Source organism: Monodon monoceros, unplaced genomic scaffold (genome assembly GCF_005190385.1).
Source record: "Monodon monoceros isolate NGI ecotype Baffin Bay Population unplaced genomic scaffold, NGI_Narwhal_1 Super_Scaffold_6, whole genome shotgun sequence".
NCBI classification, from domain to species: Eukaryota; Metazoa; Chordata; class Mammalia; order Artiodactyla; family Monodontidae; genus Monodon; species Monodon monoceros.
Window position 1 is genome coordinate 45,274,102 of NW_021703783.1, and position 23,078 is coordinate 45,297,179.

The following is a 23,078-nucleotide window of genomic DNA, read 5'->3' on the forward strand; positions in this document are numbered from 1 at the left end:
CAGGCCATGTTACTCATAAGTGAGCTAGTCTGGGTCAGCAAGAATGAAGATGGGACAAGGCCACATGTCTCATTATCCAGCAGGCTAGCTGGTTCCTTTCAGGGTAGTGATGACAAGGGTTCCAAGAACAGCAAGAGAAGAGGGGCTCAAATACACAAATGGTTTTCAAGTAACTACTTGTTTCATATCTGCAATTGTCTCTTTAGCCACAACGTCATGGACTGAATATTTGTGTCTTCCCCAATTCGTATGTTGAAGTCTTAACCCCCAAAGTAATGGTATTTAGAAATGGGGGCCTTTGGCAGGTAATTAGTTATGAGGTTGGATAAACAGAGGCACCAGAGAGCTTAATCTCTCTTGGTCTGTACCCATGTACCAAGAAAACGCAGTGTGAGCACACAGTGAGGAGGCAGCTTTCTGCATACCAAGAAAAACGCTTTCAGCAGAACCTGACCGTGCTGGCACCCTGACCTGGGACTTCTAGCCTCCAGAAGTGTGAGAAAATAAATTTCTGTTGTTTAAGCCACCCAGTCTGCCACCCAATCTATGATATTTTGTTATGGCAGCCCACACAGACAAATACACATAGCAAGTCACATGCCCAGGCCCAGAGTAAATGTGAAGAGGAATCATTTAAAGACGTAGATACTACAGGGTGGGGAATAATTTGAGGCCAATTTTGCAATCTATCATAATTGCATCATAGTCTTTAAGTAAATATGATGCATGTAGGTGTCATAAATTAACGAATTATGCTTCTTTGGATGTAAACTTTTGTTTTTTTTAAGTGAATCCTTTAGAAAAAATGACCTGGAGTCAGATATTCTGATGTTCTTCAGTGCTTACACATTATGCACTTACTTATAAAGTGCGCTTCAGAACTATTATGTGTTTTACCAGTTTTGCAGGCTATCCCATATTTCCCGGTGGATACATACATGAGACCAACTGACAATGCAAGCTAAATTACTCATTAAATCCGCCTTCACATAATCTGTTCAGAACTTAAAGTTTCTATTATTTCATTGTCAATTGACCTTCAGGCAAATTGTTAAGAAATTTATGAGGGTAGCAGCATGAATATGTGTTCCCAAATGTCTCTTGGGTAAAATATGACTCATGGTTTTCTTGCTCCTGAAATGATTAAGCATGAAACCTGAAGTTGACAGCAGAGTCATTGTACAGATTGATGTTTTCAATGACTAATATTTGACAGAGTTTGCTTCTGATTTATTATGCTGCTAGGTAAAAACAATTTACTTCCAGGTAAATTTTTTAGTATTTTTACTATGCTCTTTCACTAATTGGATGAAAAAGTTCAATTTCTTTTATATTGAGTAACATGCATTTTGAATAAACTAATCATTTTAAATTAAACCTTGATTTTTTAAAAAATATAATTTTAATGTGTTTTTTTAGTAGATACATGTGGTCCTGCTCTTTTCTTTTTTGATGCCATGTAGCTCCTGCTTTTCTTTTGCTTGTTCCTAACAGTAAGCCTAATACCTATATAAAATCTATTTAGTAATTATTGGATTTTTATTATCATTCATTTATTCAAGCACAGCAAATATACTTGAAAAACAATCAGACAATTAGGTCAGCCTTTACTAATAACTGAGCTTGTAATTCCTGGAAAATAGAAAACTAGGAAATCATTTTTCTCTTACTCCTTAAGAGTACTTCAAATAATTATAGTGTTTTAAATTTATGTTTTAAAGAATTAAAGTACATTACGTTAAGAAAGGAAACAATGCAATAAATGGAAATGGAGGAAGGGAAGATAATATACAATTACTTCCTACAGTATTTTCATCTACTAACCAGACAAAAAAACATTAATATTTATTATACAGCTTCTATACCGCATGTATTTTTTGATAAGTACAGATTTTAAGTAACATTTACATTAATTAGAACATTTCTTAAAGCTGAAGTGAGTCTCTTATAGGAAGCATATAGTTGGGTCTTCTTTTGTCCATTTAGCCATTCTATACCATTTGATTAAAATTTTAATCCATTTACATTTAAAGTAACTATTAATGGATGAGGACTTACTAACACCATCTTGTTAATTATTTTTTGACTAATTTGTAGCTCCCTTATTCCTTTTTTCTGTCTTGTTGTCTTCTTTTAGGAACTGATGATTTTCCTTAGTAGTATGTCTTAATTTAATTCTCTTGACCTTTTATGTGTCATCTGTAGGCTTTTGCTTTGTGGTTACCATGAGGCTAACATAAAACCTCTTATAGATATAATGGTCTATTTTATGATGATAATTTAACTTCTGTTGCATACAAAAACCCTTTACTCTCCATTCCCCACTTTATGTTTTTGATGTCACAATCTACCTCTTTTTATATTATGTATCCATTAACAGATTTTTGTAGCTATTGTTATTTTTAATAAGTCTGCCCTTCTCTCTGTCCCCATGGCTACTGCTTTGTGATGGCTTTTCTAGATTACTGCAATAAAATTTAACTACTTTGTTGATACATCCTCTATCTCCCTTCAACCATCTTCTCTGACCTATCTCCAGGATTATTTTCTAAAATACAAACTAACTAAATCATTCCTTTGCTCCAAAAGCAGAATATAATTTCCAAAACTTTAAGATGAATAGACTATGTACCCTTCTACTCTCATTTCTCTCCAGTCATATCATGGTGTCATGCTGTCTCTCATTTCTAGGACATACCAACTGATATTATTTTTCGGTCACCTAACACTCGCAATCTCAACCTATCTCAGTCCATCCCAGGAGAGGCTCCCGTTCATCTTTCAAGACTCAGCTCACCCAAATCAGATTTACTTCAACTCCTCTTGAGACTGTTTCTTGACTATCACCATATAGTCTAGGTTTTCCTCCTCTTAGCCTCATAGAAATCTGAATTTACCCATCTAATGATGTTTACTGTAACCATCTACTTCATAATTTACCTGCTAGATTGAATTATTTTATAGGTCTGGGACAATATCTTATGTCTTAGTCATCTTTATATTTCCAATGTCTGGCCCATTCTTTGGCATGAAATGAGATGCCCAGTAAATGTTAAGCGAGTGAATGAATGAATGAACCCTGGAAACAAGATATGAAAAACAATGTTCTACTTTGATTTCATCATCAGGGAAGAATTAGAATAAAGGAAGAAGCTTGGTGTAAGGTTTATCGCTAGTAATAAGAGCTCAGAATAGAAAGAGCTCATTTCCACTTTAATTATCATCTCAGAGAGAGGCAGGATCTGTATTGAAGACCAGAACAGCACAGTTAATACAGCATAAGCAGTGAATCTTATACATTTTAATAATTTTTACTATTTCCATGTGTTTCCCCACAGTGATGATTAGTAATAACCTGAAAAAGAAAGGAGGAATCAAGGAAAGGCAGGTTTAGGGAGACTATCCCACTTTGAGTTCACGACTGCAAAAGTAGAACTTTTACAAAGGACAGAGAGGCAATGGGACATGAAGATTAGAAAACAGGCTGAGTCCCTGGGACCCATAGCCAAGAAAAAGTGAAACAAGGGAGAAGTGAGTTTGTCCTGAGAGCTTTCAAGAACACTGGGGCTGAGCATCGTAGAGCGTGGGGGGCATTTTCCAATATAGTGTTTCCATATAATAGTTAACCGGATTTGAAAAACAACCTTGAACTTTATAGAAATTATATCTAGTCTTATTTCTCTTAGACTGAGAATGAATTATCTTGATTGCTGTTGTATTTTGGATTGAGAAGAATGCAGGGAGGAGAGAAGGAGGTTCTTCAGCTTCTACTCTCTAGAAGCAAGTAAAACAAGAATTCCTTCACATTTTACTTTTATCGGCTACAATATTTGCAAACCCTTTTTCGTTTACCCCTACCCCTGGACAAGTATTCTCTATCATAATACCCTGTTTATTTTTTTATACAAGGCATCAACCTGTAATTATCTTGTTTATATTTGTAACTTTCTTTTTGCATCTCTTCTTCACTAAAATATACGTCCATGGGTCAGAATTTGTTTTGCTCAGCACTGTAGCCACTGTGCTTGGCACATAGCAGGCTTTCAGCTGATATTTGTTGAATGTTGACTGAATATGGAGTCAGATTGCTATTAATAATCTCAGTTTTTCTGACTCTTCACCCTTCATTTGACTTCACAAGGACCTTGAATTCTCCAAAAAGTCTCCTACCAAATATTTCTGGGAATCACATGAGATCAGAGGGAGATCAAATGAGTTTTCCACTACTGTTTCTCACCATTTCTAATGCCCTCAGTGGAAACATTGCCGATAGAAAGGACCTTATTTCCTGATGCTTCCACAGTAAGTAATTCCCCAGGACCCAAATCTGGGGTACAGGCTATAATGGCCAAATTGCCCCCTGTCTAAATCTTCACCAAATTTTATCATCTGAATCTTAAACCATCACTGTGTAAAAGCCTCAAAATCTCTCAGGAAAATAGCTGCTTTAGCTTCTGTCTTGAAACTGTCCCCTGGAACCTTCAGGCTGGACAGTGTGGGCACCATGCCAACCATCTTGTTTATTGTTTTACTCTCTCCTGGGTATCCATACATTCTTTCTCTGCCTATGGCCACATAGCACAACAAATAAAACAAAATTGTCAATTCATACAAATAGATTCCTAGAATCATCTTCAGTTCACTAGCTCTGTAAGAATAGTTTGGAAGCTCAGTTTTACCTGTTTCAGAACAAACTCTCTGCATAAATAAATATACTGTTGTCCTCTGAATCTAGAAGCCTTCGTGGCTCATTGCAAACATTTTAAAAAATAGAACTGCTTCAAAAATTGTAGAAAAATTGTTAACGTTTTTTCCTAACCAAATTATCTACTATAATAATCTCCCTGTTCACCAGGAGGAGCATACAAACTAGAGCAAGGTGCAAGCATGGTGGGGAATGAAGAGGGATGAAGAGTGGTTCTCATTTTGCAGCCCCTCTTAAGGTCAAGTGTGACTGAACATAATATTGCAAATAGTTATTCAACCTACAGCATTTCTTAATCTCTTATATTTGGATGGGGATCTCTCTGTTACTCCTTTGAGGGGGTCAGCTGTGGGAATAACTGGAACCAATGACATTCAGGTCATTTTTTTCTTAGGTCCCTGAGGAACATGGCTTAGTCAGTGCAAACTCCTCCCAGGATAGGGTTAGGTTGAGAGAAGTACTTTTGGGAGATTAATTCTGAAGAGAAGCTTGGTGTATGGAGAGGTGTGGGAGGGAAGGATGGGAAACTGAAGTTGAGAGAGTCCCTTAGGGGACTGTGAGGGGAACAGGGGCGTGAACCATGGTGGTAAAGAAGAGGAATGGAAAGAAAGATGCATTCAAGAGCTATTAAAGAAAAAAGGCCTATGCAAGAAAGGGGAGGAAGAAAGGACTCAGGGTCTTTCAGCCTAGGTACCAACTCTTATTACAATTAACAGACTTAGGGGCACTCAACATTTCAGTGGGGGCATCCTTCTGAAAATGTCTAGGAAGCTATAAGAAATGAAGAATTATAACTTAGGAAAAGGATTGACACAGGGGATGGAGAATGGGAACACACCAAGTATAAAACATTAGCTGAATTTATAAAGGTAGAAGGTATTATGGAGAGCATGTAAAGAGAGAAGAGAGTCAACAATATAACCTTTATGAGAACTTACACATGTTGGACCTGAAGAGAAAAACTAGCTATGGGAGAAGGTGTAGGGATATAGTGAGACAGAAGCCAAAGTCTCAAGTACAAGGTCCAATGAAGTAATTGCTAAATACCATATAAATTTTTAATGAGATGAGGCCTAGTGGCTTTGGAGATTAGGAAGTCATTGCTCATCTTTAAGAGAAAATTTATTCAGTGAAGCTTGAGAGAGAGAAGAGAAGGTCTTACATTAGCAAGGAATTAGGAGTAGGTGGTAAGAAAGAAGAGGTTACAGAGAAGGATGGCCCTTGTGTGAAGTTTTGAAGTGAAGATGAAATATAGTGACAGCACAAGAAAAATAGAGGCTCTAGAGAAGGTTATGCTTTCCTACTATTTTTAGGCTTGAGGAGATTAACATTTTGTAAGCTAAAGAAAAAAAATACAGAAAAGACATTAATTAAAAGTGTGAAAATTATTGGAGCCAAATCCCATATGACAGGCAAGAGAGACTTCATTAACAATGAAGAGAAATATCTTATGATATCGCTTATATGCTGAATCTAAAAAGAAATGTTACAAAAGATCTTATTTACAAAACAGGAACAGACTCACAGACTTAGAGAAGGAGCTTATGGTTACGGGGTGGGGGGGGAGGGGGGAAGGGATAGATTGGGAGTTTGGGATTGACCTGTACACACTGCTATATTTAAAATGGAGGCTCAAGAGGGAGGGAATATGGGGATATATGTATGCATATGGCTGATTCACTTTGTTGTACACCAGTATTGTGAAGCAATTATACTCCAATAAAGATCTATTAAAAAATAAAAATAAAATGGATAACCAACAAGGACCTACTATATAGCACAGGAACTCTGCTCAATATTATGCAACAACCTAAGTGGGAAAAGAATTTGAAAAAGAATAGATACATGTATATGTATCACTGAATCACTTTGCTGTACACCTGAAACTAATACAACATTGTTAATCAACTATACTCCAATATAAAGTAAAAAGTTAAAAAAATGATAAGTAAATGGATAGCATGAGAAAACAAGAGGGATGCCTTTTTCTGTAGGACCCAGCTGGAAGGAAAGGTTTGTTTCCAATGACGGTAAAATATAGGAATCCCCTTCCTGTTTTTCCCAGGTTTGGAATGTTGGCATTCCTGTGAGCAGAGCAGAAAGGATGGCAGCCTGTGACTCCTATCAGCTACTTCCTATGCTGTCTGTCAGACTGGGATGTGTGGGACTGGCAAACAAGAAGTCAGAGAAAGCATCGCACTCTCTTGTGGAGCGTGAAGGAATGTAAAGGAAGTGTTAGGGCAAGGAAGTGAGAACTCTTCATCCAACCTGCAACAAAGTTAGAACAAACCTGAGTGAATAGCCTGGAACAGAATGGTCTGCAGTCAGGCAGGAGCATATCTGGTCTGGGAGAATGAGTTGATGCTAGGATGTAAAGGGAAAGGGCAAGGACAAAATTAAACTAATAAAATAATTTAAAGGTAGAGAAATTAAATTAGGATCAAGATGATGCTTGGGCTTATTGATATCTTCCCTGCCCAGTTGGCAGCCAAACCTGAAAGAAGGGAGCCTACAGGCCCTTAGGAGAAAGCTAAGGGGGAGAAAGATGGATGCAGCGTGCAAAGGTGAAACGTTTCCCGTAATTTCATTCCTTCTAATTTGGTGTAGTACAAGTGTGTCATCAATTCTCAGAGGACTGTGTTTGTTTGTGTATTTTTGTGGGATTCACCGTCTTGACTAGTACAGTAAGGAAGAGGGAAGGAGAAAGAGTTTTTCTTTTCTCTGCATTTGGGACGATGCTTCTTTCTGGTGACCTTCTAGAAGTGACAAGCAGAATTGAACCAATTGATTTCTTTTCAGAGGCTCCTGTAGCTCTTATCTAGGTTATATTTAACTTTGGGTTCATTTTTGTTCCAGTCAGCACCAACTTCATGATCGGTGTTCAGTGAATATCATAACAGTAACATCCAATTCTAAATACGAGGGCTTGAAATAGCGAATTCTGTGGAGCTTCACAGGGAGGTTTCCTTAGAGAGAATCTTCATGGCGAGTCTTTACAATGTCATAAAACGTGACGAAAGTGATCACTTTCAGCTCTGCCTGTTTCAGCTAGGTTTTATCGATCCTTCATAAGAAATGACTGCAGTTAACATCCCCACGATGCCACTGTCATAAAATTTATATATGTTTGACAAGAGGAATACCTTTTGGCATGTTTGTAAATAGTCAACTCATACATTATTAATGATACCTTTAGTGACTATTTAAATTCTATTGAATGTGATATTTTTATCGACCAATATATGATTGACATGATTCCCATTTGGTAGTTGTACAATATAATTTTTTTATTTAAGTGTATAAAATTTGGCAAATATGGGAACTAAAAACATATAGTGTATGAATTGAAATATTACATCATTCTTTAAACATTTAAAATATATAATAGGTGAGGTGCTGTTTTCATTCTATCTTTGAAAAATATCTTCATGTGATTTATTGGCAACACAACCAAACTGTCCCACTTTTATGGGAACATATTCTATTAAAGAACATGAAAGTATGCTTCAATATTTTATTTTGATAAATAAATGAAAAACTATTCAAATATATACCAGTTCCTTTGAGGATCTTGTACAATAACTTTTATGGGAACTAAATTGTGATTTGGGAATTGAATAAAATTCCAAGCACACTTAAGGAACTAATACTTGGCCTCTAAAAGCCTCTGTATTTAATTAAACACGTGACCCTGTCTGTGTATGTAATGGAATTCCTTCAGATGACTCTTTCAAAAGAACTTTTCTCATTCAGCCCATAGTTTGTAGAATCTTGCTCAATTAATGTCTGTCTGTTCATTACTTGTTTTTGAACAGCAGTAGACTTTTCCCAGAGAAGAGAAGAAATTTGTATTTCACATGTTAAGAAAGTCTATAAAATAGAACTATGTGTTTTAGTATCATAGAATCAAAAATGAGCTGAAAGGGACCTCAGATAACACTTACTCCTGCTCTGGCTTTTCACAAATAAGGAGACTAAGAGCCAGCGTGAATGTCACTTGCTTATAGGGTTACAACACTTTCATGACATTTATTGTATGTACTTACACTTTCCATGGTGTTATATCCTGTACGTGACATAAAGCAAGTTACAAGATATTGGAGTTATTTCAATCACTTGGTCATTTGACATTTCCAACAGTCACTCTTCCTTTCTGTCCAAGGTGATAGTACATTTTATAGTATAATGTTTTGAAGAGTATTTTTTTAATTAGTTGGTTTCAGTTAGTGCAAATAGTAACACTCTCACTTCTTTGCGAGGCTCTAAATATACTGAATTACAGAAAATTTGAGTTTGTTAGAACTTCAGGGACTACACGATTGGTCTCTTTTCTACCCCCACTCCTAAATATTTTTCAAACTGAAAGAATTTACTGGGATCTGACTTAAGCCTGTAAGAGATTCTAAGAAAAGGTACAAAAGCCACACCGTTGGTTTGGTCTTTTCCTTGCTTTAGTAACCTTTGGATTTAGTTTTTGCCCTGAGGGAGTGTCTTCACTTGAAAAAGTTTTACCAAGCTAAAGATGGGTGGGGGGCTGGGGGATGTGTCTTTCAGTCCTGCAAGTCCTATAATACATGCATTGTGCCTTTTCTCTTCTCATCCCTGCTTGCAAACAGATCAAATCTATCATGACTTTATTGCCTCTCCTAGTACTTATTAAACAGGTCTAATAACCACCAACTAATGCTACCAACATATTTTCTCCTTATCTCTTGTCCCAGAACCCCAACTGCATTGTGTGTATTTTCTGCCTCTTTTAAGATATCATAGGCAAAATTTTACCAAATATTTTACATTTTTCTAACCTCTTCTAACAGGGTCCTCACCACCAGCTGTCCATCTCTAAAGCCAATGCCACATATTTTAGGATTTCGTTTTAAACACCCAACCTCAAATTTTGCTGGGGCTGACAACAACAGATATCTATTTCTTGTTTTTGCTACTTGAAGGCTATGGATCAGCTATCACTCTGGTTGTCTCTGGTGAGCTTGGCTGACCTCCAAACATACTCTTATTTTTAGCGACCCAGACTAAAGGGACACGTTCTCAGATTGGAAGGTAAAGACTACGGGTGTAAAGTCAAAACATGCAAACATTTTAAGCTCACTCTTGGACATGGACTATACATCATTGGCTTATATTCCATTGACAAAACAAGTCCAAAGTCAGGGGGTATCGAGTATACTTTGCCTGCAGAGAAGCACGACAAGGATGGGTAGGGGGCAAATAATTACTATCAAAAAATAAAATTAAAAATTTAATTCACTTGTAAGTGTATAGTAGAAGAAACAACTGATAACTTGACTAGTTTCCGAAGAGTTTCACAGCCCTTCTCTTTGAAGTTTAAATCCTGACCGCTAATACCATTTTCTTGAATCTGCTGAATGGTTACTTTTCTGTGGGCTCCAGCTTTTGTTTCCTCTTCCTATGTTGGCAAAATTACCAAATTAGCAACTAATTGAGTGTCTCCTGAAGTCTTTGAAAAGCACACAGCTGGAATGGATGGAGGGCAGAAAACTCAGGCAAGTGACCACAAGCAAAGCAAGTATTCGAACAGGCAAAACACAGGAGGGTGGAGACGGGGTGGTGATATGAACACTTCAAGCAGTTCATGACTGAAAATTAACATGAAGACAATAGGAAGTGTATAGCTCTTAACTCTGTAAGAGCCTAGTTCAAAACAAATGCTGCAGGTGGACTTAAAAGATAGTTGACATGGTTGAATTTCATTGTCTGAAAAATGGAGGTAATAGCTACTAAACAGAATTACAAGAAAATTTATGTTAAAGTATCAACTGTCTTACTCAATGATGCTTACTTGTAACAAAATAGGTAACAGTAAATGTTATTTATATAGGTAATTGGTAATCAGCTAATGTAATTTATATCTAAATTTAAGTGTGGGGACCATCTCTGGGTATATTCTTTACAACTTATGCAAGAGCCTCATAATCTCATTTAGGCATAACTAAAAACAAAATGACATAAAACAAACAAAAGGGGAACTTAAAAAATGGAGGTGAGATCTTTAAATAAAATACAGCTTCCAATTTCACTATATAACCTTACATTTTTGAAATGGTTGTAGACTAGTTAAAATTAAAATATTTTTCAAAGTAATTATAAAACCGCAAACTAGGGCAAATCATTAAATGTATAATATTAACTTAAAGTATTTTATATATCAGGATATTACAGGGGACTTCCCTGGTGCGCAGTGGTTAAGAATCCACCTGCCAATGCAGGGGACACGGGTTCAATCCCTGGTTCGGGAAGATCCCACATGCCGCAGAACAACTAAGCCCATGCACCACAACTACTGAGCCTGCGCTCTAGAGCCTGCGAGCCAGAACTACTAAGCCCATGTGCCACAACTACTGAAGTCCGCGCGCCTAGAGCCCATGCTCCGCAATAAACGAGAGAAGCCACCGCAGTGAGAAGCCTGTGCACCACAACAAAGAGTAGCCCCCACTCACCACAAGTAGAGAAAGCCCGCGCGCAGCAACAAAAACCCAACACAGCCAAAAATAAATAAATGAATAAAGTATGCACTATGATAAATCAAAAAACAGATATTATAATAGTATTATCCTAAATTTGAATAGAGAAATATAATTTTTCTACAATCCTCACCCTCTTACTATGTCCTATTTTTTTCTTTTTATGTATCATTTTTGTCACATATTTTAAATTTTGCAGACATATGAGCTTTTCATTAAATATTATATAATAAATATTTCCCATGTTATAATTTTCATAACTATCACTTAATGTATGTATAATGGTTTATCAAGTAGATGACCGTAATATATTCACTCACTTTCCAAATTTGGGTCTTTAGGTTGTCTTTAGTTTTCCCATACCATAAACATGATTATTCAAGAGACATAAGGGGCAGCGGTCATAGAATCATGAGGCTACAGCTGACAAAGTGGTATGTCATAGATGGAACTGAATATGTTCAGGATTCTGAAAAGAGCAGTGGTTCCCAGGTAGCTTCAGCCGTTCGGTAGGCAGAGGAGTCAATAGACCATGATGGCTCAAGAACTACAGAGAGTTTATTACATTTATTGCAGCCAACACTTGTAGGTGTGTTGGAGGAAGAGCTAGACCAGCAGCATTTACACATTAGTGGGCATCAGGATCACCTGGAGGACTTACTAAACTGCAGTTTGCTGGGTCTCACTTCCAGAGCTTCGTTCACTAAATCTGAGGTGGTACCCCAGAATCTACGTTTCTAAAAAGGTACCAGCTTACGATTATGCTGCTCAGCTGGAGCCACACTATGAGAGCTACTCCATAAGATCTGTAAGCAGGGGCCAATTCCTTTTTACCTTAGTTGATTAAAATTTAGCTAGCAGAAAAAAAAGCAGTAGAAAAAAATTATGAAAATCCTATGTAAAATACAAATAGAACTACCTGCTACAACTCACAACCAGGTTAACAACTAAGGGGATATATTTATATTTCATAATAAAGTTTTGTGTTTCAGCATTTTTGTAAAGTTTTGAAAAATGAGATATACTTATTATGTAATTAAACATTTCAAAAATATATAACTACTTTCCAAAGTCACCTATTAATAGCTTTTTAGTATTGCTCTAGATAATTTGTATGCAGATAGAAATATGTAGACCTAAGTCTTCACGTGTAAGTCTTTATGTGTGTATTTAGAATAAATGGAATCATATTTTTTATAGCTTGCTGTTATTGCATTTGTATACTTTTAGCGATATTATATATCAGTGCATATAGATCTACTTCATTCTTTTTACAGTTGTGTAGTACTTTATTATGGATGTGTAGCAATTTACCCATTTTCCTAGTGACTTTCAGTTTGCCACAGTTATAAATGATGCTCCCCTGCACATCTTGTACATGTTTCTTTGCAAAGTTGTGCGAAAGTGCTTATAAGAGAGACATCTTTGGAATTGCTGGGTTCATGACTTTCATAAACGGTGCCATCACTACTGCTATATTAGTTTCCTAGGGCAGCTGTAACAAATTACTACAAACTTGGTGGCTTAAAACAGTAGATATTTTTTTTCTCACACTTCACATGGTGTCAGCAGGACCACACTCCTTAAAGAGGCTCTAGGGGAGAATTTGCTCCATGCCTTTTCTAGCTGCTGGCACCAAACAACATTCTGTGGCTTGTGGCTGCATCACTTTCTGCTCTGCCTCATTTTCATATCACTGCCTACTTTCCATGCCTTTCCTTCTGTGTGTCTGTCTCTCTCATAAGAATACATGGCATTTAGGGACCACCTGGATAATCCAGGATAAACTTCTCTCTTAAGATCCTTACTTTAATCACATCTTTTGCCCTCTGGGCTGCTATAACAAAACACCATAGACTGAGTGGCTTTCTGGAGGCTTGGAAGTCCAAGATTAAGGTGCTAGCAAATTCGGTGTCTGGTGAGAACCGGTTTCCTGGTTCATAGGTGGCCATCTTCTCATGTCCTCACATGGCAGAAAGGAGATTTCTTGGGCCTCTTTCATAAGGGCAATAATCCCATTCACGAGGGCTTCACCCTCATGACCTAATTGCCTTCCAAAGGCCCCACCTTTGCCTTCCAAAGGCCCCACCTCCCAATATTATCACACTGGGGATTATGTATCAATTTATGAATCTGGCGGGGGGAGGGGGAGGGGACACAAACATTTTCAGTCTGTAGCATTCCATATCTGGTCTTCTAAAATTCATGTCCTTTGCACACACAGAATACATCCATTCCATCCCAATAGTCCCAAAGATCTTAACTCATTCCAGATTCAACTCAAACTCTGAAGTCCAAAGTCTCATTTGTATCATCTAAATCAGATATGGGTGAGACTTAATGTATGGTTCATTCTGAGGCAAATTCCTCTCCGTCTGTGAACCTGTGAAATCTTCCAAATATAATGGTGAGACAGGCATAGGAGAGACATTCCCATTCCAAAAGGGAGAAATGGGAAAGTAGAAAGGGGTAACAGGTCCCAAGTAAGTTCAAATTCCAACATTAAACCTTAAGGATCAAGAATGATCTTTGACTGGATGCTCTACCTTATGGACCCACTGGGACTGCAGTCTCACCCACACAGCACTCACGGGTCTGAGTTCCCTGGCTATGACTTTCCTGGGTTTGGAATCGCATTCCAATGATCTTAAGAACAGCTCCATCCCCGGGGTACACTGGACATCACCCTAGTTGGGGCTTTCTGTAGTAGCCCCACCCCTGCAGTTCTCTGCCTGGGCTCTGCCCCTGTAGGATGGGCTCTTGTACCCATAGCTCTCCCTGAGTGAGAGCTCTGCCAGGCATCTTTTGGAATCTAGGTGGATGCAGCTATGCCCCCACGGCTCTTGCACTCTGTACACTGGCAGAGATGATAGGGGAGTGTGGACACTGCCAACGTTCGCCACCTGTGTCCTCCATAGGGGTGGCCACCATGACACCAAACCGCAGCCCATTGGATCTGCACCTGAGGCAGCCAAGGAGCACAGAGCTGGAGTGCAGAGAGCAGAGCCCATGTTGTGAGGCAGCACCTGGCAGCACACCCCAATGTCCCGTAGGTTCAGGCAGCCCCTCCTTTGAATTCACTGTGCCCTTGGGACCCTTTTACTCTGGGCCTGTGATGGGAGGGGCAGCCCTGATGATTTCTGAATTATCTCTGGGGTTATTCTTCCATTGTTTTCCGCAATAGCTCCTGCTTCTGCTGAGATGGCCGATTAATAATATCAAATGGTGTTTTGTCCATACACTGAGTTTCTTCCAATCATATATGCTCATTCTGTTCCATATGGATGGGCTGAGAGTTGTTCAAATCTTTAAGCTCTGATTAACAATTCTGTCCTTTTGTCATTTCTCTCTTCTCTCATTTTACTGTAAGGCGTCAGGAGGAACCAAGGACACTCCTTCAACACTTTGCTTAGAAATAGCTTCAGCTAAATATCCAATTTCATTACTCACAGTTCAACACTAGCACTCAAAGATGAACACAATTCAGCCAAGATTTTTGCCTCTTTATAATGAAGATCTCCTTTCTCCCATTATCCTGTAACATATTCCTCATTTACGTCTGAGGCCTCATCAGAATGACCTTTACCCTCTATAGTTCTACCAACATTCTGTTCAGGATTACTTAGGAAAGCTGAGGTTTTCTCTATAGGTCTCCTCTTTTCTTTCCTGGCTTTCACCAGAATTGCCCTTAATGATCGGTCCACTTATGGCCGTAGCCTTTTTCTAGCATGCACCTCAAAACTCCTCCAGCTTCTACCCGTTACCCAGTTCCAAAGCCACTTCCACATTCTTAGGTATTTGCTGTAACAGCACCCCATTCCCAGTACCAACTTTTATCTTAGTCTGTTAGGGCCACTATAACAGAATACTGTAGACTAGGTGACTTATAAATAACAGAAATGTAGTTCTCACAGTTATGGGGGCTGGGAAGTCCAAGATCAAGGTGCCAGCAGATTCAGTGTCTGGTTGGGTCCTTTTCCTTATTCTTAGACATCCGTCTTTCAATGTATCCTCAGTTGGTGGAAGGGGTAAGGGAGCTCTCTGGGGGTCTCATTTACAAAGGCACTAATCCCATTCATGAGGGCTTCACTCTGATGACCTAATTGCCTCCCAAAAGCCCCACCTCCAAGATCATTAGGTATCAGTGTATGAATTTTGTGGGGGGTGGGGTGGAATATAAGCATTCAGTCTATAGGATCACATAAGGTATATTACAGGTCCTGGAAATTAGGACATGGACATATCTTTTTGAGGGCCACTATTCAGCTCACTACAACTGCTTTTACACAATTCTAAAAGTATAGTATTATAAATTAGAGGAATTGTCTGATATGGGATATTCATCCAATTCTTCATAAATAATTAGGTGCTGGTTCATATTATTTTTTCTAATTCTCCCATTACAAAAACATCTGCAGTTAGTTTGACCCTTGTTATCAATTAGCATTCTCAGAGTCCTTTAACTACAGCACGAGTTTACACCTAAAAATAGGTTTTGTGTTACTAACATTTTGGGGGCTATGCACTATTGATATCTCTGCTGTCTAGTTGTCAAAGTAAATCAGTCGGTAGGATGTAAAAGGTGGCCCACTTTGAAGAATAAAATAACCTCCCAGGATTAGATTCCAATTTTAATTCAATTACATGTTAGAAAAGAAAAGATTTGGTTCTGTTTAATTCCCATTATAAAACTGAGTGAGTTGTCACCTAAACTTAAACATTGTACATTAATTTGATGTTACTGTATCCTTTGTATAAGAAAGAGGGAATGGAGAGCAAAAAGACCAGTTCATTATTCTCTAAGGAACGTACTAATTCCTATAGGTGAAAACGTAGTTCACTTTATAGGTAGGATGTGAAACACAGCTCATGCTTTATCTATAGGCTACCTAAAAGAATTTATAGTGAAGGCGGTAGTCTCCAAACATCTGTTGATTTAATTTGGGACTTAGTTTGCTAAGTACATTATTTCTGAGCTATTTTGAAGCATAAACTTGATAAGGGTTCATAAAATTGATACAGCCTGGTTAGATTTAGGAAGTTGAAGAGTTATTATTCACCAAGTATATAAAGGCACATTCTGATATTCTGTACAACTGAATGAGAAAAGGGCCTTGAATATAGCACTAGGATCTAAGCATTGACCATCACTTCAATAGTTCCTTTACTCCTTTGTCCTACACTTTCTTCTCCATAGATTAATCAACCCATATTGATTTCTAGAAGGGAAGGCACAATTCTTGGGCTTCAGCACATCCTACCACATAAAGTTTTTGAAAAACACTTGAAGCAGACAGATGTTTTCGGTAGTCATCAAGCCACCTTTTTGTTAACGACAATGATATATTATAGTCTATATACTCAAAAACATTATAGAAAGGACATGTAAATAAGCTGGAATAATGATGCATTTTCTAAAGACTTTGAAGGATAGTTGGCATTTAGTATCCCAAAGAACAGATATTTGAATTCTGATGGACAAGACAGACAAGCATATGTACAAGAATAGAAATTTGGAAATTCACCATAAAAATAAAACAGAAGGAGTATATTTATAAGCAGAAAAAGCAGCCTCCAAGTTGGTGTGTTAAGGTGGAATCAGTAACAATGGGCCTAACAGAAAGATACTAGTCATGGTATCAGGGTGATCACTTATTGAATATTACACTTTGGAAAAATCTCTTCGTACCTCCGATTCCTTATGCTCTTGTCTATAAATGAGATTAAAAATACCACTTCCTCTTAGTTCGTGGGATTATGATAACTAATGGAATCTTTTAAAAAAATTGAAAGCTCTAAAGCATTTTTTAAGCTCCCTGTTATAAGTAAAACCCATCATAAAACATGTGGCATATATGTGAATTGCTAACAAACCAAATTATTGATAGCTGATACCACAGCCCAGCTTCTAGCTATAGTAATTAACACTGCTTTTGTAGGGGAGAATAAGCTTTAAGCTTTATGCCTATTTGGACTCAGTCTCCAAAATTGTTTCTTTCCTGAATTAAAGGAAACCTTTCCTATATTAAGGATTGTTGTTTCTTCTCTTGGTTTTTTCATCAGACACACAAATTTTAAAACACTGACTTTCATTTTTAAAACTAAGGACCAATATATGCACTGTACGAGTTTATTTGCTTAAATGTGTATAAAAATATGATAGTTTAATAGGTATTGAGAAAGAGATGTAAAATAGATTAATATAGTTATAACTATCACAGAGGATTCCTGGATTGTTGGCCAATTTGTTGAAAAAACATCTGGATACGGGTTGGTCTTTCTGGAGGAAACTAGACCCGTCAGGTTAATAAAGCTCTGTGACAATTGTGTAGAAATGTTGGTGAGCATTTAAAATGTGGCCTTGTCATGTTTGCTTGTTCTGGCCCCTATGCTGACCTCCATGAACCATGATGATAATTAAGCATAGATGGAGGGTCAGAGCCCAGTTGTCAGGAATGCCTGAGGCTTTCCTCTGAGGCTTTGCCCTAAACTCCAGGCAACTCTCTCTGCCAGAGGAAACTGACAGAAAATGTATTTCCTCCAAATATAAGAAGGGTTTTCTGCATTTGGATGGGCCGGTTACTTGTGGTAGGGTGGAGCTGCCACCCTTAAATTACTCGGCTTAAAAAAGTCACAAAGGCTTCCAAGCCTCTTGGTAGGTCCAGAGCAGATGTAAGCCTCTTCTCCCTGCTGTTATCCCAGATGTAGGAGACCTACTGAGTGTGAACTCTCCATTCCTAGCATAAGTTAAAACTTTAATTCCGGCCTTATCTATTTCTCAGATTTTATCCATGACTTTCTAATTCCAGTACTAATCTTCATTCTAATCCCCACCCTCAGTTTCTCACTGACTAGGCAACTAGATCACAGACTTTCCTCATCCTCTCATACAAACCTCATTTGGCCTGGTGGTTGCATCGACTTCAACACTTTAGGATAAGTGGCCCTGGATGCAAGGCAGGCAACTGGGTATTTAACTGACAGAGTTAACTTTTCCTTAGCTTTGATCTCGGCAAAGGAATGTTTGACCCAAGCAAAATAAACCCTAAGTACTAGCATCTGTATACTCAGTACCAGATTTAAGTTGAAATAAAGGCATTTGATGTATTAGGGAGATTTATTAGCATATTCATCTATCACCCAGATCTGATTAAGACATTTGATTTCTAAATCATAAGATTTCTAAAATACTTTTTGTTTCATTTTCATGACTCAGTGTGTCTCACTGTAAGGCATGTATATTATTGATAGTATTTCTAATAACTGTCTTTTAAATTTTATATTTATTTTCCTTGTCAATAGATATTTTATTAGTTGAATTTCAGAGTAAATTATTTAAATGAGTATAGGGAATTATTTGAGTGACAGCTAATGAATGCCAATAAATTTCCTTCTCACAATGGTAGATATGTAATTTACCATTATTTATTTTAAAAAAAACTAATCTTCATTTCATACTTCTAATTTTTTTTCTCCTGCACACATTTCATTATTTTGTTCATACCTAATAATTCAATCAATAGATTGACAAATATATATGCACATATATATATATATTCAATTTTGTTAATTATTAAAACAGGGTCAAAATTTATTGGATGAATTAAAGGTAGTGACCCTAATGAGGCTTCTGGATCTCAATTATATATGTAACGCCTGTTTTTCTATTTCTTTAGATAATCCAGAGTCTGCTCTACCTCTCTTCCTTTGTATTGCCTTCAAATATCACACTTCAAGCAACAGTGACAAGGTTTAACAATATCACACATAATCCAAAGAAATCTGTTCAAGAGAGCATCTGTCAACAGGTAAAATTATACTTTTCACTCTGTTTTTCTTGATTATGCCCACAAATAAAAGGAACAAGACACGACAGACATAAGTTGTATAAAATATTACAGAATTGTGCACAGGAAAATAACGTGAGGCCAATGAGTGTATATGAATTGGGTCTGAACTATTGGTTAGCTCAAGGGTTGTTAATAATGAACAGTTGATAATCTTGGAAGTGGCATTTTTCAAGGGTTAATTGATTTTGGTCTACTCAGCAATGATTCAGCTAAGAGATTGTAAGATGTCAATTTAAATGGAAGAAACAAGACAGCTGGAGATAAGGAAGTGAAGAGGTATCTGAGTGGTGACTTGCAACCAGGAGGATGCAATTATAATTAAAATCAAGTAAATATGCTGGAGAAAGAGTATAAAGATCATGTACTGAGATAAACTGGTGAACTATGAAAAAATAATACAGAAAACAAAGTTCTGAGGAAAAAATAACTCCATCATATAATGCTTTTTTAAAGGCCACTTCACTTTTCTATGAGCATAGATTTCTGTCTATAAAATGGAAATCCCAACATTAACCTAGATCATTAGTAAATTTCAATATTAATAGTAATAACATGATTTGAATATTAGTAAACTTCAATATTTATATTGATATAATGATTTTAAAATAATGGATTTAAGATTATTTAGAAATGTTATTTATGATTTGTGAAATGGCTGAAAAATAAATCATCCAGTTGTATTTCTAAGTGTTTACTCCAGAATATAGAGGTGATAAAAGGTACAATAGTTTAAAATCATAAATTAATAATGAAAGATGTTTTAGATTCCTTTATGCAAGCAGGAAAATTGCAGAATGAGGACTTTAAACCTCATGATAGTTTTTATACTCTGATAATACAACAAAAAGTAGTTTACCCCTTACAAGTGCCATTTGGTATTTCTTTAGTATTATTCTAGATTTATTTGATTTCCACACAATAAGAAATTTGACTACCTTAAAAATATAGTAACAAAATTCAATAATATATAAATTCAGATTATTTAGACAACTTTCAAAGACCGAGTGCTATTTTCAGCTGGTTTAGCCAGTACTTACAATCTGTCTCTTTCCTTCTCTGTCTTCCTTAAGCATTATACTTTTTAAAAGATGCTATTTCTGGGCTTCCCTGGTGGCGCAGTGGTTGAGAGTCCGCCTGCCGATGCAGGGTACACGGGTTCGTGCCCCGTTCCGGGAAGATCCCACATGCCGTGGAGCGGCTGGGCCCGTGAGCCATGGCCGCTGAGCCTGCGCGTCCGGAGCCTGTGCTCCGCAACGGGAGAGGCCACAACAGTGAGAGGCCCGTGTACCGCAAAAAAAAAAAAAAAAAAGATGCTATTTCCAGTGCTCATATGCTGTAAATCCATCATGTTGGATTAACTGATGACCAAAGAGAAACCAAATTACATAGATAGATAAATTTTTATTGTTTCCAATAAAGCAAAAATGATTACAAAAGCAGACCATAAACATTCTGAAGACATTCAAATCTTTTCAAAATCATTCTTTGACAAGATACGGTGTTTTGGATCGATCTGAACAGTTGGCATCTGTAAAATATTAATGAGCTTACAGAAGGTCCCTGCTGTGATGTGTCCATTTTTGAATAGGATGTACACTGTGTGCATTATTTGTCTGTGGCGAAAGCTTCTCATTTGACCTTAATGCTATAGTTTTCCTGACATTTTGGGTAGGTTTCTAACATACAAATGTATCCATGGAGAGAATTTTTCAAGTTATTTTCTTACAGTCTTGAAAATTGTCTTTGACTCTTTTGACCCATAAGAATATTTTAGACATGCAGAGAAGACATAATAAAAAATACCTAGTTTTTTTTTTTTTTGGCTTATTTCCTCTTCTAAATACATTAACCAAGAGTATTATTTCTAATTCTATTTATGTAATTTTAAGAGTCAGCAGTGATTAGTGAAATCCAGTCCCTGACATTATTGTTTTACTTGGGTCTAGTTTCTAATATTTTCTGAGCTTTAGTCTTATTTAAAAGATAGGTACAGCATCTTATAGGGCTTTTGTGGAAATTTAACTGAGCAAATAAATATTTAATAAGCACTTAGCAAGAGTACTCAATATTTGAGTCAGAGATCCCTTTATTCATTTTTGTATACCTATAGATTAGGTTATAGGTTTGTTAGATTATAATACATTTAAATCAGTAAGGTAAGAGACAAGCAGTTTGAACTTTTGAAACTATTCCATCTAGTTACTGTCACTATATCTAGAGCCATATTGTCTGTGTGTATGTAGTCAGAGAGAAGTAACTTGTTATCATGCTTTTGTTGTATCTTCTTGGAAAAATAAAATGGATTTGCCTTCCCTCTACCATTTAAAACTTTTTAAATTATAAAACATTTCTATTCACAGTCCCTAATAAAAAGGTAGATGCCTTTGTCACTTCTACCCCAACTTCTGAAACAATAATTTGAGGTGGCTTTCCAAACAGCACTTCTAAATGTATGGGTATAAAAACAGATGTAAATGGATATAAAAACAAAAAATGGGAGGGAGAAGGTACTTTCTCTGTAAACCATGGTGGCAATTGAAGATTTTATTTGACAGTATTTTATTCTGGTTTATACTTTTGCATTTTCCATATTTTGTAAAAATTGGAATGCGCCACTTATCTAATCAAAAAAAAAGAACTTAAAGACAAATAATAAAAAATAATAATGAAAAAGCAGTATATACAATTAGATCTGTATGATCTATATGATTACAATATTATTTACATTCATCAGAAATATTGGAATATAGAAAAATAATGAAAAGAGATATACAAAATTACTAATAATATTGTGTAAGGTTAGTGTGATTATGTACAATTTCTTTCTTTTCTTGGTTTTCTAATGGTATTCTATTACAGGGATCAGCAAACAATAAACCTTGGTCTAATTTGTAAATAAAAGTTTATTAGAACATCCACACCCATTTTTTTATAGTATTGTCTGTGGCTGCTTTTGCGCTAAAACTATTAAGATGAGTAGTTATGAGAGAGACCATACAGCCTGCAGAGCCTAAAATATTATCTCACCCATTACAGGAAATGTTTGCTGATTATTGCTTTATAACTATATCAATGTTATAAAGTGAATAAAATAAAATGTAATTGTTGATCTAATTCAAAAATAGAATAGAACCTTTACCACAATTATCCAAAAGGAGAAATAAAAGAAGGCAATAGAAAAAGCCAATAGATACGCCAAAAACCTACGCGAGGATTATTCCATTCCTTGGTTCAGCATTAAACTGGAAGGAAAATCCAGAACTATAAGTATCAGTTAATGAGATCGGGACAAACAAATGGTGATTAAGTACTCGAAATCCTAGTCAGAGCAATTAGGCAAGAAAAAGAAGTCAACATCCAAATTTAAATGGAAGAAGTAAAATTGTCTGTTTGCAGATGACTTGACCTTATATTATAGAAAACCCTAAAGACTCCACCAAAAAACTGTTAGAACTAATCGACAAATTCAGTAAAGTTGCAGGATACAAAACCAATATATAAAAATCAATTGTGTTTCTAAGCACTAACAATGAATTATTGGAGAGAGAAATTAAGATAACAATTTCATTTACAATAGCATCAGAAAGAATAAAATACTTAAGAATACATTTAACCAAATAGGTGGAAGATCTATACACTGAAAATTATAACACTGATGAAAGAAATTGAAGACAGAAATAAATGGAAGGATATTCCGTGCTCATTGATTGGAAGAATTAATATTGTTAAAATGTTCATACTACCCAAAGCAATCTACAGATTCAATGCAATCCTTATCAAAATTCCAATGACATTTTTTGCAGAAATAGAACAATCAATCCTAAAGTTCATATGGAACCACAAAAGGCCCGAATAGCCAAGCAATCTTGAGAAAGAACAGCTGGAGGTATCACACTCCCTGATTTCTAACTCTATTACCAGATAATAAAAACAGTGTGGTATCGTCATAAAAACAGACACATAGATCAGTGAAACAGAATAGAGAGCCAAGAAATAAATCCATGTATTTTGTCAATTAATTTT

At 36.5% G+C, this 23,078-nt stretch overlaps 1 protein-coding gene across 1 annotated transcript in view; it reads left to right on the forward strand.

Moving 5' to 3' along the window:
• The window catches only part of SLC16A7 (solute carrier family 16 member 7), a 192,451-nt gene that overhangs the window by 38,976 nt on the left and 130,397 nt on the right, over window positions 1-23,078 (forward strand). The window contains exon 3 of the mRNA XM_029206717.1: window positions 18,882-19,013. The gene's annotated coding sequence lies outside the window, so the exon portion shown is untranslated. The remainder of the gene's footprint in view (window positions 1-18,881; window positions 19,014-23,078) is intronic.